Source organism: Lissotriton helveticus, chromosome 2_1 (assembly GCF_964261635.1).
Source record: "Lissotriton helveticus chromosome 2_1, aLisHel1.1, whole genome shotgun sequence".
Lineage (NCBI taxonomy): Eukaryota > Metazoa > Chordata > Amphibia > Caudata > Salamandridae > Lissotriton > Lissotriton helveticus.
In genome coordinates, this window is record NC_136059.1 from 129,737,990 (window position 1) to 129,751,514 (window position 13,525).

The following is a 13,525-nucleotide window of genomic DNA, read 5'->3' on the forward strand; positions in this document are numbered from 1 at the left end:
AAAAATGTGTGAAAAAACTGATTTTTTCAGCTAAAATTGAGGTTTGCAGGGGATTCTGTGTAAGGAAACTTTGGGGGATCCACGCAAGCCATACCTCCTTTGAAGCCCCCGGTAGTCTACTTTCCAGAACTGTGTTGTTTTGGTAGGTTTCCCTAGGTGCCAGCAGAGCTAGGGTTCACAAAGTACAGCTAGGCACTTTGCCAAAAAAGGGTCATTTTTCACTACGAAATTGAGGTTGTGTTTTGCACCATTTCCTGTCACGAGCACTAGGTCGACCCACACCAGTGAGGTACCATTTTTCTCAGAAGACTTTGGGGAAAGCAGGGTGGATAGAAATTTCTGGATCCACGCAGATTCCAGAACTTTCTACTACAGAAATGTGGGGAAATGTGTTTTTTTGAAAAATGTATAGGTTTGCAAGGGATCTGGGTAACAGAACCTCGTAGGAGGCAGTCAAGTCACCCCATCCGGGAGTTCCATAGGTGTCTAGTTTTCAAAAATGGATAGGTTTGCTAGGTTTCCCTAGGTGCCGGAAAGGTAGCTAGGGTTCAAAAACTACAGCTAAGCACTTTGCAAAAAAAGGGTAATTTTTCACCGCGAAATTGAGGTGTGACCACGTGGAGTTTTGTGCCATTTCCTGTCCCGGGCACTAGGCCTACCCACACAAGTAAGGTACCATTTTTATTGGAAGACTTCGGGGAACGCAGGGTGGGTGAAAATTTCTGAATCCACGCAGATTCCAGAACTTTCCACCACAGAAATTTGGGAAACGTGTTTTTTTGACAATTTTTTAGGTTTGCAAGGGATTCTGCGTAACAGAACCTGGTGGGAGGCAGTCAAGTCAACCCCTCCTGGATAATCCAGGGTGTCTACTTTTCACAAATGTATTGGTTTGCTAGGTTTCCCTAGGTGCCGGCAGAGCTAGGGTCAAAAACTACAGCTATAGGCACTTTGCAAAAAAAGAAGTAATTTTTCACTGCAAAATTGAGGTGTGACCACGTTGCTTTTTGCGCCGTTTCCTGCTGCGGGCACTAGACTGACCCACACAAGTGAGGTACCATTTTTCTAATAAGACTTTGGGGAACGTGGGGTGGATGGAAATGTGTGGATCCACGCAGATTCCAGAACTTTCCACCACAGAAATATAAGAAAAATGGTTTTTAAACATTTTGTTTTAGGTTTGCAAGAAATTCTTGGTAACAGAACCTGATAGGAGGCACTGAACTCACCCCATACTGGATTCCCCTAGATGTCTAGTTTTCAAAAATGTATGGTCTTGCTAGGTTTCCCTAGGTGCCGCAGAGCTAGGGTTAAAAAACTACAGCTAGGCACTTTGCAAAAAAGGGTCATTTTTCACTGCAAATTTGAGGTGTGACCACGTTGAGTTTTGCGCTGTTTCCTTCCGCGAGCACTAGGCCGACCCACACAAGTGAGGTACCATTTTTCTCGTAAGACTTTGGGGAACTCAGAGGGATAGAAATGTGTGGATCCACGCAGATTCCAGAAATTTCCACCACAGAAACATGGGGAAAATGTGGCTTTTTGGAAACATTTTTAAGTTTGCAAGGGAATCTGGTTAGCAGAACCTGGTGGGAGCCAGTCAAGTTATCCCATCCTTGATTTCCCTGCGTGTCTGGTTTTAAAAAATGTATAGGTTTGCTATGTTTCCTTAGGTGCCGGCAGAGCTAGGGTTAAAAAACTACAGCTAGGCACTTTGCAGAAAAAGTGTAATTTTCATTGTGAAAATTTTGTGTGTTAATGATGGGTTTCGAGCCCTTTCTGGTCGTGGACACTATACCTACCCACACAAGTGAGGTACCATTGTTATCGGGAGACTTAGGGTAATTCAGATTTGTAAAGCAACTGTTATTACCTAATGATTTGTGATGCACTTCTGCCTTCCAAATGAAAGACGTGTAAAAAAGAAGTCATTTTGCAAAATGACCAATAATTCTGATGCTAGTATGAGTATTCCCAATTTTGAAAATGTGCAAATATGTACTGTTTCTAAACTCTATAATTTGTTCCCATTTCAGAAATACATAAGTGTCTTTCATACCGATTTTACCATGTATACATTTTCACACAATAATTGCTATAAACCCGGTACAATATCAAAAGCCATTGCAAATTACTAGTCAGTTTTTTACTCTGGGTTAGTCTGGTTCTTGGTGAATCTACAGGTCCTATATATTTCCACAACCAGGAAGGTCAAACAGATGTAACAGTATATTGCTTTCAAAGAGCTGTCATAATTACAAGAAGTTAGAGGTGAAAACGTTGACACAAAAGGCTGCTTTTTCTACTAATTTTCAATGTTTTCAATATTTAACTGTTAGTTTCTACAAAGAAACCTTTATGGATCTACACAAATGACCCCAGGATCCATTATTGCTTTTACACTCATTTTTACCATTAACTGGAAGAGGTTGAAAGCACAAAAATAGGCTATGTCCCAGAAAAATACCAAAACTGTGTATACAATGTTGGTTTTCTGACAAAAGTTTGTCATTCCCTAAACGCTGGAAAAATGGTGATTTCAGACCCACAAACCCTTTTTTGAGAACATTTGCAGGGAAAAACACTGACACTTTAATTTGTTGCCTGTTTTTCCAATTTTTCCAAAAAAACAAACATTTTGCTGTATTTTGGCTAATTTCTGGGACCCCTCCAAATGAATCCACAATCCCTGGGTACCTTTAGAATCCCCATGCTGTTGGAAGAAATGGACGCAAGAGTGGCATGGATACCTTATGTGGTCAAAATGTTTCATGGGCCTAAGCGCGCATTACCCCAAATAGCCAAAAAAAAGGCTTAGCACAGGGGGGATAGGGCTAGCAGCGAAGGGATTAAATTCCAGATTACTGGAAACTGAGACTACAAGCTGAGTATCATCAGTGTATGAAACAACTAAGAAGCCAAAGTCATTAATAATTTTAGAGATGACATAGAGATTGAAAAGTGTAGGGCTTAATGACAAACCCTCTGGTACCCCACAAGAAAGTCTAAATTGATCAGATGAAAAGTTTCCATCCCCACTGATTGAACCCTATTAGTTAGAAATAATTTAACCAGCTTAAGTGCTGTGCCTTTTATCCCTAACTCTGATAACTTGTTAACCAGTATTCCGTGATTCTACATATTGAAGGCTGCCGACAGATCCAACAGAATCAAGGCGGCCTTACCTCGTGCATCCAAAATTGATCTTAGTTCTTAGCTATGTCCCACCTAGAATCTGTATTGAGAAGGATCTAATAATTCCTTGGAAACAATAAAAGATATAAGTTGTATATGTAATACCTTTTCTAACACCTTTGCCCGGAAGGGTAGTCTAGAGATTGGTCTGTAACTACTGGGGTCAGAGGGATCTAAATTAGGTTTTTTCACGAGTAGGAGAATTGAGGCAAGTTGCCAAACATCCAGCAAAGTGCCTGAGCTAATAATCTTCTTGAATACAGCCACCAATTATTCACTAATAATTTAAGATGCAAGGTGAAATATTTTTGGGGCTAATGATTGAGATGGAGACCCAGATGTAACTGTCCTTACCAACTGAATAATCTATTCTACGTTTGGTGAGGAAAGGGAAACAAAATAATTAGATAGGGAAGGTGTGTGACATCTGAATGGTTTCCATTTGCATTTAAGTCACTGTTCATAAAAGATTTATTAAACTGCCTCCACTTTGTTCTTAAAAAACGAGCAAGGGAGTTACAGCGTTCCTCACTAATGTCAATGCTTGAGGGCTCTGGTATTTTTACAGTCTGGAAGAGCTTTTTACTGGAGGCATTTGCCTGCAAAATTCTTGTTGAGAAGCACTTGCTTTTCACCCAAATTATTACATTTTATATAGTCAGAATGTGACTGTGCATAGTTTGCCTTTTCTGATGAATCTTAATTTGCTCTCCACTGCCTCCCCTTCTTTCTGCAGATTTGTCCAGAATTGAGTTGCATTTTGCACCAATGGAGTTGGTGAAGCTCTAGATGTGAGCTTTGGATGCAAGGCCTTGTGTCATCGTTAAGGGAGCCATCAAGGGGAGTTTATGAGCACTTCCTTGGTGTGGCATAGGCAAGGAGGACAAGATGCACCTCACTGGGATGATGCTGTCGTCAAGCTGTGTCATGGTCAAGGGAGTCATCTTGGCTTGTTGAGCCATCTGCTGTGGAGCATCAATGCCAAAGATGATATGCTTCTCAGTCGAAGAAGCATGTTATGTCTCTGAGGATTTGAATAGTGAGTTATCTAACTAGCCCATGGAGATTTCCAAGAGTCTTGGTTCCATAAAGGCAGGTTAGATTCAAGAGGGTAGTTCAAAGCAGTAGAAGAGTCCAGGTAAAGCCTCAGCAAGCTTTGGATACTAAAGCATTCTTTGGTCTGTGAAGCTGAGTTTGGGCAACAGGACTAACTTCACAGCTACAATGTCCTTCTTCCTGGCAGAGTCCACAGGATGAGAAGTGATCTGAAGAGTTATGGTCTGAGGGTTCTCTATTTATACTTGGTGCCCTCTTTGAAGTAGATGAAGCTTTTAGAGTCCTACCGTCCACTCTCTCCTTACCCCAGCTTGTCTGGGGTCATGAAAGACTAGTGTGAAATGTTTTTGAGTGGGCTGTTGCAGAATCTTTGAGATGAGCAATGTGGTAGGTTACAAACTCTCCCTCGCATTCTGATATAGATGGCCCATCATGACAACACATATTGACCTTTCGTCTTACTGTCAGGGCGCAATACACAAAATACCAGCTGCCAGCTACACCTAGTCATGTGACCCAGAAAACAAATACACAGAAATAAATTCAGAGTTCCAGTATTCCAGTAAATCAAAAAATTTGTATTGTAATAGAAGGGTTTCCTAATTCCAGTGATGTATTCAAGATTAAAGTTAAAGGCAGTTTTAGTATAACAAGGAGAGTAACCAGCAGAGTGCTGTTCTACAATCAGCACCTACTGGAATTGTTAAATTGGCCCATGGTGAAGCAATTTTTATTATGTAACACCTATGTGAGCCTTTGTGCTTGGAGACCGCCTGGATAACAACGCACACAACAGCAAAGAGCTCTCCAGCATCATAAAGGAACTCTCCAACCCCAGCTCCAACACCAACGACATTCCGCCTTCTCAAGCCCTGTGCGATTCACTGGCCACCTTTTTCCACCGCAAGATTACCGACATCCACAACAGCTTCAACGCCAAGATCACTCCGACAACCACCGCCCCCATGACCACCACCTCCACCAACCACCTGCTCACCTGGACCAATGTCAATGGCGAGGAAACCAGCGAGACCATGAACACCATCCACTCTGGATCACCACTGGATCCATGCCCCCACAACTTCTTCAACAAAGCCAGCACAGCTATCGCACACCATGTTCGGAAAACAATCAACACCTCCTTCGAGACAGCAACCTTCCCAGAAAGCTGGATGCATGCCGAGATCAACACCTTACTCAAGAAACCCAAGGCGGACCGAAAGGACCTCAAGAACTTCCGACCCATCTCCCTGCTCCCATTCCCGGATAAGGTCACAGAGAAAATCATCAACAAACAACTGACCCGCTTCTTCGAGGATAACCACATCCTGGACCCGTCCCAGTCCTGGTTCCGCAGCAACCACAGCACCGAGACCGCCCTCATCGCTGCCACGGACGACATCAGGACCCTGCTTGACAATGGAGAAACAGCAGCACTCATCCTCCTGGACCTGTCAGCTGCCTTCAACACGGTCTACCACCACACACTGCGCACACGCCTACACGACGCCGGGATGCAAGTGAAGGCCCTGGACTGGACAACATCCTTCCTCTCCAGCAGAACCCAGAGCATTCACCTCCCCCCCTTCTGCTCCACAGCCACCAAAATCATCTGCGCGTACCCCAGGGCTCTTCCCTCAGCCCGACGATGTTCAACATCTACATGGCACCCCTCGCCCACATCGCCCGACAGCATGACCTCAACATCATCTCCTACGCCGATGACGAGGCAGAGTATATCTCTCACCAAAGACCCTCACACCACCAAGACCAACCTCCACGAAGGAATGAAGGCCTGAAGCTGAACTCGGACAAGATGGAGGTCCTCGGCTCCACCCCCTCAGCCTGGGATGACTCCTGGAGACCTGCAACCCTAGGAACAGCCCCGACACCCACCGACCACGCACGCAACATAGGGGTCATCCTCGACTCCACCCTCTCGATGACCAAACAGGTCAACGCCGTATCCTCATCCTGCTTCAACACCCTCTGAATGCTCTGCAGGGCTTCATGGGGATTTCCACCGAGACAAGAAGAACAGTCACCCAGGCCCTCGTCACCAGCAGGCTGGGCTATGGAAACGCCCTCTATGCAGGAACGTCGGCCAAGCTCCTGAGGTGATTGCAACGCATCCAGAATGCGTCAGCGCGTCTGATCCTCGACATCCCCCGCTGCAGCCACATCACACCACACCTGAGAGACCTGCACTGGCTTCCCGTGAACAAGAGGATAACCTTCAAGCTCCTCATTCAGGCACACAAATCTCTCCACAAGACTGGCCCAGCATACCTCAACACTCAACTCAACTTCTACACCCCCACCCGCCAGCTCGGCTCCACCAACCTCGCCCTCGCCACAGTCCCCTGCATCTGAAGAGCGACCACCAGCGTCATATCCTTCTCCCACCTATCTGCCAAGACTTGGAACACCCTCCCAACCAACCTACGTCAGACCCAGGACCTACTGGCCTTCAGGAGACTCCTCAAGACCTGGCTCTTCGATCACTAGCAGGACCCACCCACACCTGAGCGCCTTGAGACCCTCACAGGTGTGTAGTGCGCTCCACAAGTGTTATGATTGATTGATTAATTGATTGACAAAACATTTATTTAGAACATATTTTTTTGCCCCTTACAATTGGTTGGGGCAAGTAAATGTCAACATTCTAAAAGTATAGTTTTCTGAATTACGATTTAAAATTTTACATTATCATTAAAATTTGAATGTGTTAGACCCAATACAATAGCATTAGGGATTCCTTATTTCATGTAATTGGGAGAAGGTAGATATGTCATGTTTCCAACCTATCAAATTGTAATGATAAACCATCTTTAATAGTAAAGTCAGATTTTTCATTACAATTTTGAAAATGGCACTATTGGAAAGTGGGTGTTTTCTAGCCCTCCGCCTATGTGTCTGTAGCCTGTCTTAGTTCACATTACTAGGTGTATCTGACATTTAGACTTGATGAATGCCTTCCAGACAAGTGAGCCTCAATGGGCCATCTCTTGGCAGAATGGGGGACGGAGCTGATCATACCAATGCTTACACCTGAATAGCCTGTGCTCTGCCTTCACACAAAAGGCTTAACAACCCTGTAATGACACTGCAGTCAGTTTGGAACCAAGGCAAGGGATTTAGGAAATTCCATGCACTTCAAAGAAGCTTTTCAGAAGGTTCTTCCAACTTCCAGAAGATGAGCACCAGAGTCTAAAAGTAGAACATACGTGACCACTCGTTAGTTCACTACTAGACCTGTGGAAGGACTTTTGGAGGACTGCATGCCACTGTGATCTGCTGTGTACTCCACCAAACTGCTGCTATACCTGGAATGACTGTTTTATAGTCTGGAACCTCCCTTAAACCCTCAGAGAAAGAAAACACAAGGAAATGATGGACGGAGTGCTGAAACTTTTCACATACTCATCCCCAGTCACTGATCTGCGTTGAATCCATCATCATTCTTTAGCTCACTTCACCACCCCAGTTCAGACACTGCTATATGCAAATCACTCTTGACCCTGTGCCTCATGGGAACAGTCCAGCCGGAACTGCCTAGCCATGTCTTCCCTGGACCGGAAACAACCATCCTGAGACCTGTTTCGGGCTAACAGCCCTCGTACAGTCAGGCTTGCTTGAATCCAGTGGCAAAGTGAGCAATGGAGTCACATCTGGGCATACCCTGCCAACTTAGGGCAAACAGAGCAAACATAAGGAAATGATGGAAGGAGTGCTGAACCTGTTCAGACACCCCCCCCCAGTAAGGATCTGGTTTGAATCCATCATCATTCTTTGGCTCACTTCGCCACCCCATTTCAGACACAGATATATGCAAATCAGTCTTTACCCTTTGCCTCATGGGAATAGTCCAACCGGAACTACCAAGCCATGTCTTACCTGGACTGGGAACAAGCATTCTGAGGCCGGTTTCGGGCTAATAGACCTTATCAGCCAGGCAAGCTTGAATCCAGTGGCTAGCGAGCAAGGGACCCACGTCTGGGCATACCCTGCCATCTTTGGGCAAAAAAGCGAACACACTGAGATGATGGACGAAGTGATAAAACATTTCATACACTCACCCCCAATCACAGGTCTGGGTTGTATCCATCATCATTTTTCAGCTCACTTCGCCACCCCAGTTCAGATACAGCTACATGCAAATCTTTTTCGGTCTGGACTGCTCCCATGAGGCACAGGGTCAAGACTGATTTGCATATGGCTGGGTCAAACTGGGGTGGCATAATGGGCAACATATTGATGGATTTAACCCAGATCTCTTGACTGGGATAGAATGTTTGAATCATTCAGCATTCCATCCATCATTTGTTGCAGTTACCCTTTCCCCCCTAGAGGGACGGGTGTGCCAGGCGTGGGTCCCTTGCTCACTGTGCCACTGGATTCAAGCTAATCTGGCTAATGTAGGGTGATATACCCCAAAACTGGTCCCAGGATGCTTGTTTCTGGTCCAGGGAGGACTTTGTTTGGCAGTTCGGTCTGGACTGTTCCCATGAGGTACAGGGTCAAGACTTATTTCCATATGGCTGGTTCCAAACTGGGGTGGCGTAGTGGGCAAAAGCACAATTAATTTAACCAAGATCTCTTAATGGGGGAATGTTTGAATCATTTAGCATTCCGTTCATCATTTGTTGCAGTTAAAATTAAGCCCTGAGAGGGCAGCCTGCTTTTGAGCCCTGTATCTTCATGTGCACACAGGACTTCTAGAATTGACTTTAATGCCTAGTTTTCTGGCTTTCTTTATAGAGCCACAGGCACACACCAGGCTCTCGCCATCCTTGACCCTCAGCTAGATCCAGCCTCAGGGAGTAACAGATGCACCAAGTGGTGTCTTACCAGTCCTTGATTGTTGTGCTAATCATTCCTAAAGTGCCATTTACCAAAACTGAGAATTGAGACACAATTTGGCTTAAAGTTGTTCTGAGAAACCAGGAGAAGAGCAGGACTAACCTGATTGCAATCAGCCCGAGGTGCAAATTGACAGCAGCAGCACATCCGTTTCAGCAGTCCTTCACCAAATGGGTATTCAACATCATGCATCTGGATTCAGCTAGAAATCTTTACCACAGCTTCGACCCAAGACCATCTGATGACAAAGCTTCCACTTCAGTACCTTCTGCAGCCATCCAATGCAGTACTTTACGTTCTCCAATATTCTTCTTCAAATTCTTTCTAAGTCCAAAGGTAATAGATGACCAGGCCCAATTCCCTACTTTAATCCGAATTGCGCTCAATCGTGGTTGGCCTTATCTTTTCACTTTGACATGTCTCATGCAACTAGATTCCGTGGTTCACTCTTTGATCTTTGATTGTTTAGTCACTATTTTGAACCTTAACTCATCTTCTACTGATTGGTTTTTTAACACTTTATTTTCAAAAAATGTATTAAAGTTTACTCCTACTATTTTTCTGAATTGGTTTGGGATTTTTCATGTGTTGTGTTTGTACTTTATTACTGTTTGTAACATACGGAAAATGTGTTTTGGGATAACCCTCCTTCCTTGGCCCCAGCTGACAAAAAAAGTGGATGTTTTTTGAACATTTCATGAAGGTTTGTCAAGCAGTACTAAAGTTATTGGCAGAACAAAAAACTGTTTTCCTATGGGAATTTTGGTCCTAACTTTAACTATATACTGGGTACTACCAGCAGGTTATATATATATATATATATATATATATATATAAATATAAATATATATATATATACATATATATATTTATATGCACGAAAACTCCAAACACCACCTCCAATCCCAGTTCGGATCGGAGAAGCAAGCAGGAGACGGACCACCAAATCGAATTACAAGTTCTTTATTGCATTTTCAGCTGGATAGAAGGCCAAGACGCGTTTCGGGCTAGAACAGCCCTTGTTCACAGCAAAAGACCAAATGTAACTTTTTACTTTTTATAATGCTAGTGACCCGCCTACAGCCCGCCTCCAATCTGGTCATGTGACCATAGAGATGGAAAACATACTGTGCATAAATCATCTATGTGCAAAATACGCCAAAAGAACGCAACATGAAAATAAACATGTATTAACAATGTAGTCAGAAACATAATTGTGAAATCGTGACAGGATAAATCCTTTCTTTTCTGATATAGATAACAAGGCGTTATATTACTGTATAATACGAAAAGAATGCACATTGTTTATGTCAACAGTAAAAAAAGATAACTGGGCAGGGCAGGGAAACTTATAGTGCTACTAATAGTGACACCCGGTCAATGCCTAAAGTGCGAGAAGTTATATTACATGTGCAAACAGAGTGGGATAAAGTGCTCGAGTGCATGATAAAATCAACCTGTAATTGTAATGCATAAATGCCATCTTAACAATTGGGATCAAACAGAACCTCATTTTGTTAGATAAAAAGTTAGTTTAAAACATTACAAAATGGTTAAATAATTTATCATGATTAAAAGTGAATAAAACACCTTGTGCATAAAAAAGTTATTGCAAAAATCTGATACAAAACAGAATAATGAATATATATACACACCTTTGTACACAAGAGGAAACTGTGGAACTGATGGATACATTCTAGTGACTAACAGGGAACCTGACTAGCCAATGTGATACAGAAATTCCAACTTTAAGGATCAATAAATCAATCGCAAACAAAAGTCCCCACAGGCAACAGGGAACCTGACTACCTGGGGGCTGTGGGTACATGCTAAGAAACTACACAATAGGGCCCAGGCAGAACAAATCACAAGAAGTTATACAAGTCCTCAATGTTATTGAGACCATTCGGCCATGTGCTGTCAAACTCGAGGATCATGCTGGATTCCAGTTGCTTCAATTTCAGCTCTCTATTACCTCCCCTTAATAGTTTCGGTACAGCGGCCACTACATAATAAGTGAGGCAATTCACATCCTTACTGTGTTTGCTTTGAAAGTGGCGAGCCACCGGATAGGCAGGATCGCTGTGTAAGATGGCTCCGAGGTGCTGTAAAATCCTGACGTGCACCTGTTGTTTAGTGCTGCCTATATAATTTAGGCCACAGGTGCACGTCAGAACGTAAACAGCGAACTCTGTTTTGCAGGTGTGATTGCCTATGATGGGGATTTCAGTGCAAAATATATATATATATCCAATCTCTATCGTATTCAGACTCCTCGTAGGAAAAACACGATGCCACAGCCACGGAATTTTCAAGTAGCGTGTTTAATTAAATTAATTTAATTAAATTATTATGATTTTGGTCATTTTTAATTAAAAAAATAAATTTTTGTGACACATTTGTGAGTGTCAAAGGGACATTGCAAAATATATCAAAATTATACAGTGCAAAATGTACATTCAGCAATTTCAGAAATGGAAACAGTCACTCTGTTTTTTTTTTAGTTCAGCCTATGCAATACTGTATCCTTAGGATTTTCATTTCAAATGAGTCCCCAATCTATTTTCTCCTCTGTGGTTCCATTTTCCACAATGCTTGCATCATTTTCAGCATTTGAGATTTGCATATATTAAGGTAGCCTCGAGTTTGCTGTATCCTAGAGATTTTCTAAAAATAGAAACAAAGTTTATGTTTTCCATTCATTTCATTTTAAAAAATGCTGTTTAAGATGTTTTTCAGAAATTGGGATGTACACAGATGCCGCAAAGCATCCAGTAGTCACAACTACTATGTGTTTAATGCATATTAAGACATTAAATGTTGGGTTTTAGCAGAAGAAGTTTATTGCAATATCGATCATACTTATTTTTGTGTACAGATTTGATAAGAAAATAAATTCCGGTATTCATGATGATGTCAGACGTCACACATATCATGTTACCTTGTCACAAGGGAATATGATTGTATAATATACGTTTCATCTATGTGGACAGAAAGTACACACCCATTCACCTTGCCTGATCTTTCTATCAGCACATTTAAGAGAGAGCTCAGTGCTGCATTCAGAAAAGTATTTTGTGTGTCCTTTAATGAAAAAATGGCAACTCAGAATGGAGAAGGAGAAAACGTAGTCGCAAAGGAGTAGCAGGAAGTTCAGGTGATTGATTCAGGAGAATCTGAATAGGAGGAGGCTCTCCTAAAGAAATATACCAATGCCTGCTTTTTTTCTAGAATCCCATCAGAGAATCAAAAACAATAGCAATAATGGTCCAATGCACACTAAGTGATGAAGCTCTCTCTAGAGTCACCACTAAAAAGTGCTCTTGTGGGACAACATCAATGCTGTACCATCTTAAACCTTTCCATGGAAATTGTCTGAAGAGAGCCCTAAGAGAGCGAAAGAGAGAGAGCGAGCGAGAGAGAGCGAGCGAGAGAGAGAGAGCATCTTAAATGAAGATGGGTATGATTGGGCAGAATTATTTTGAGCGCATTTCTCTGTTACTCAGTGTGCACATGCATCAATAAATCTCTAAAACTGAAAACAACAATTTTCACTTTTTCAAAGCACAAAACCTACATCTTTCTCAAATGTTTGTTATGTATTTCTCAAACTGGCACAAGAACACTCTCAAGACACTCTGCACTTGTCAGGGCGCACCATTCTGGTGTCCACTGACCGCCGAATAGAAAGAGAGCCGACCGAGGACTACAGCTCCTGGCATCCTTCAGGAAGGAGAAGTTTTGCGTATGCAGATGGCCCGTGAAAGACCCAGATTAGCTAATATTCAGGACCAGGACGCAACCGAATATTTTGGGAGACTTTTGGTTTGCTAACAGTCCCAGTCATTCATTGTGAGAGGTGGTAAGAGTGCAATATGCACCATTGTTACTTTTCCTGGAACATTTCTTTGGTTGCTCCTTCCTGTCCCTTGTGCATTTTTTCTGTCATCTCCTCCATTGGCGAGATTGCTTTTCCTGCGATCTCTTGCGGAGGAGAGCACAAAGCAGCTGCCCTGTGATCCTGTTTTCCCTCCCTGTTGAAGAGACCTGCAATTTCCCCTGGTCTCATGCAGGGAGGAAACCTCACACCACCTACTTGATTTTGGGTTATATGGAAGCACAGACTCTTATATTTAGGAAGAGTTGGTATCGCATTTAGTTTCTTTGACCTTCTGGCTTGATCTTCATTGAGATCCAGAGGAGCCGTTTGGAACTAACTAATAACTGTTGTGATTGGGTTCAAAAAAGTCTTGGATCAGAATGACAATAGCCTTCTAAGGTATCTGAGAACTCATGAGAAGCACTCTGCCCTGTATGCTGATGATAGTTCTTCATGTGCATTTAAAGTGGAGTGCAAATGACAATCAGACTATTCTTTGACAATGTATACATTTATATATTCCTCTTTTTG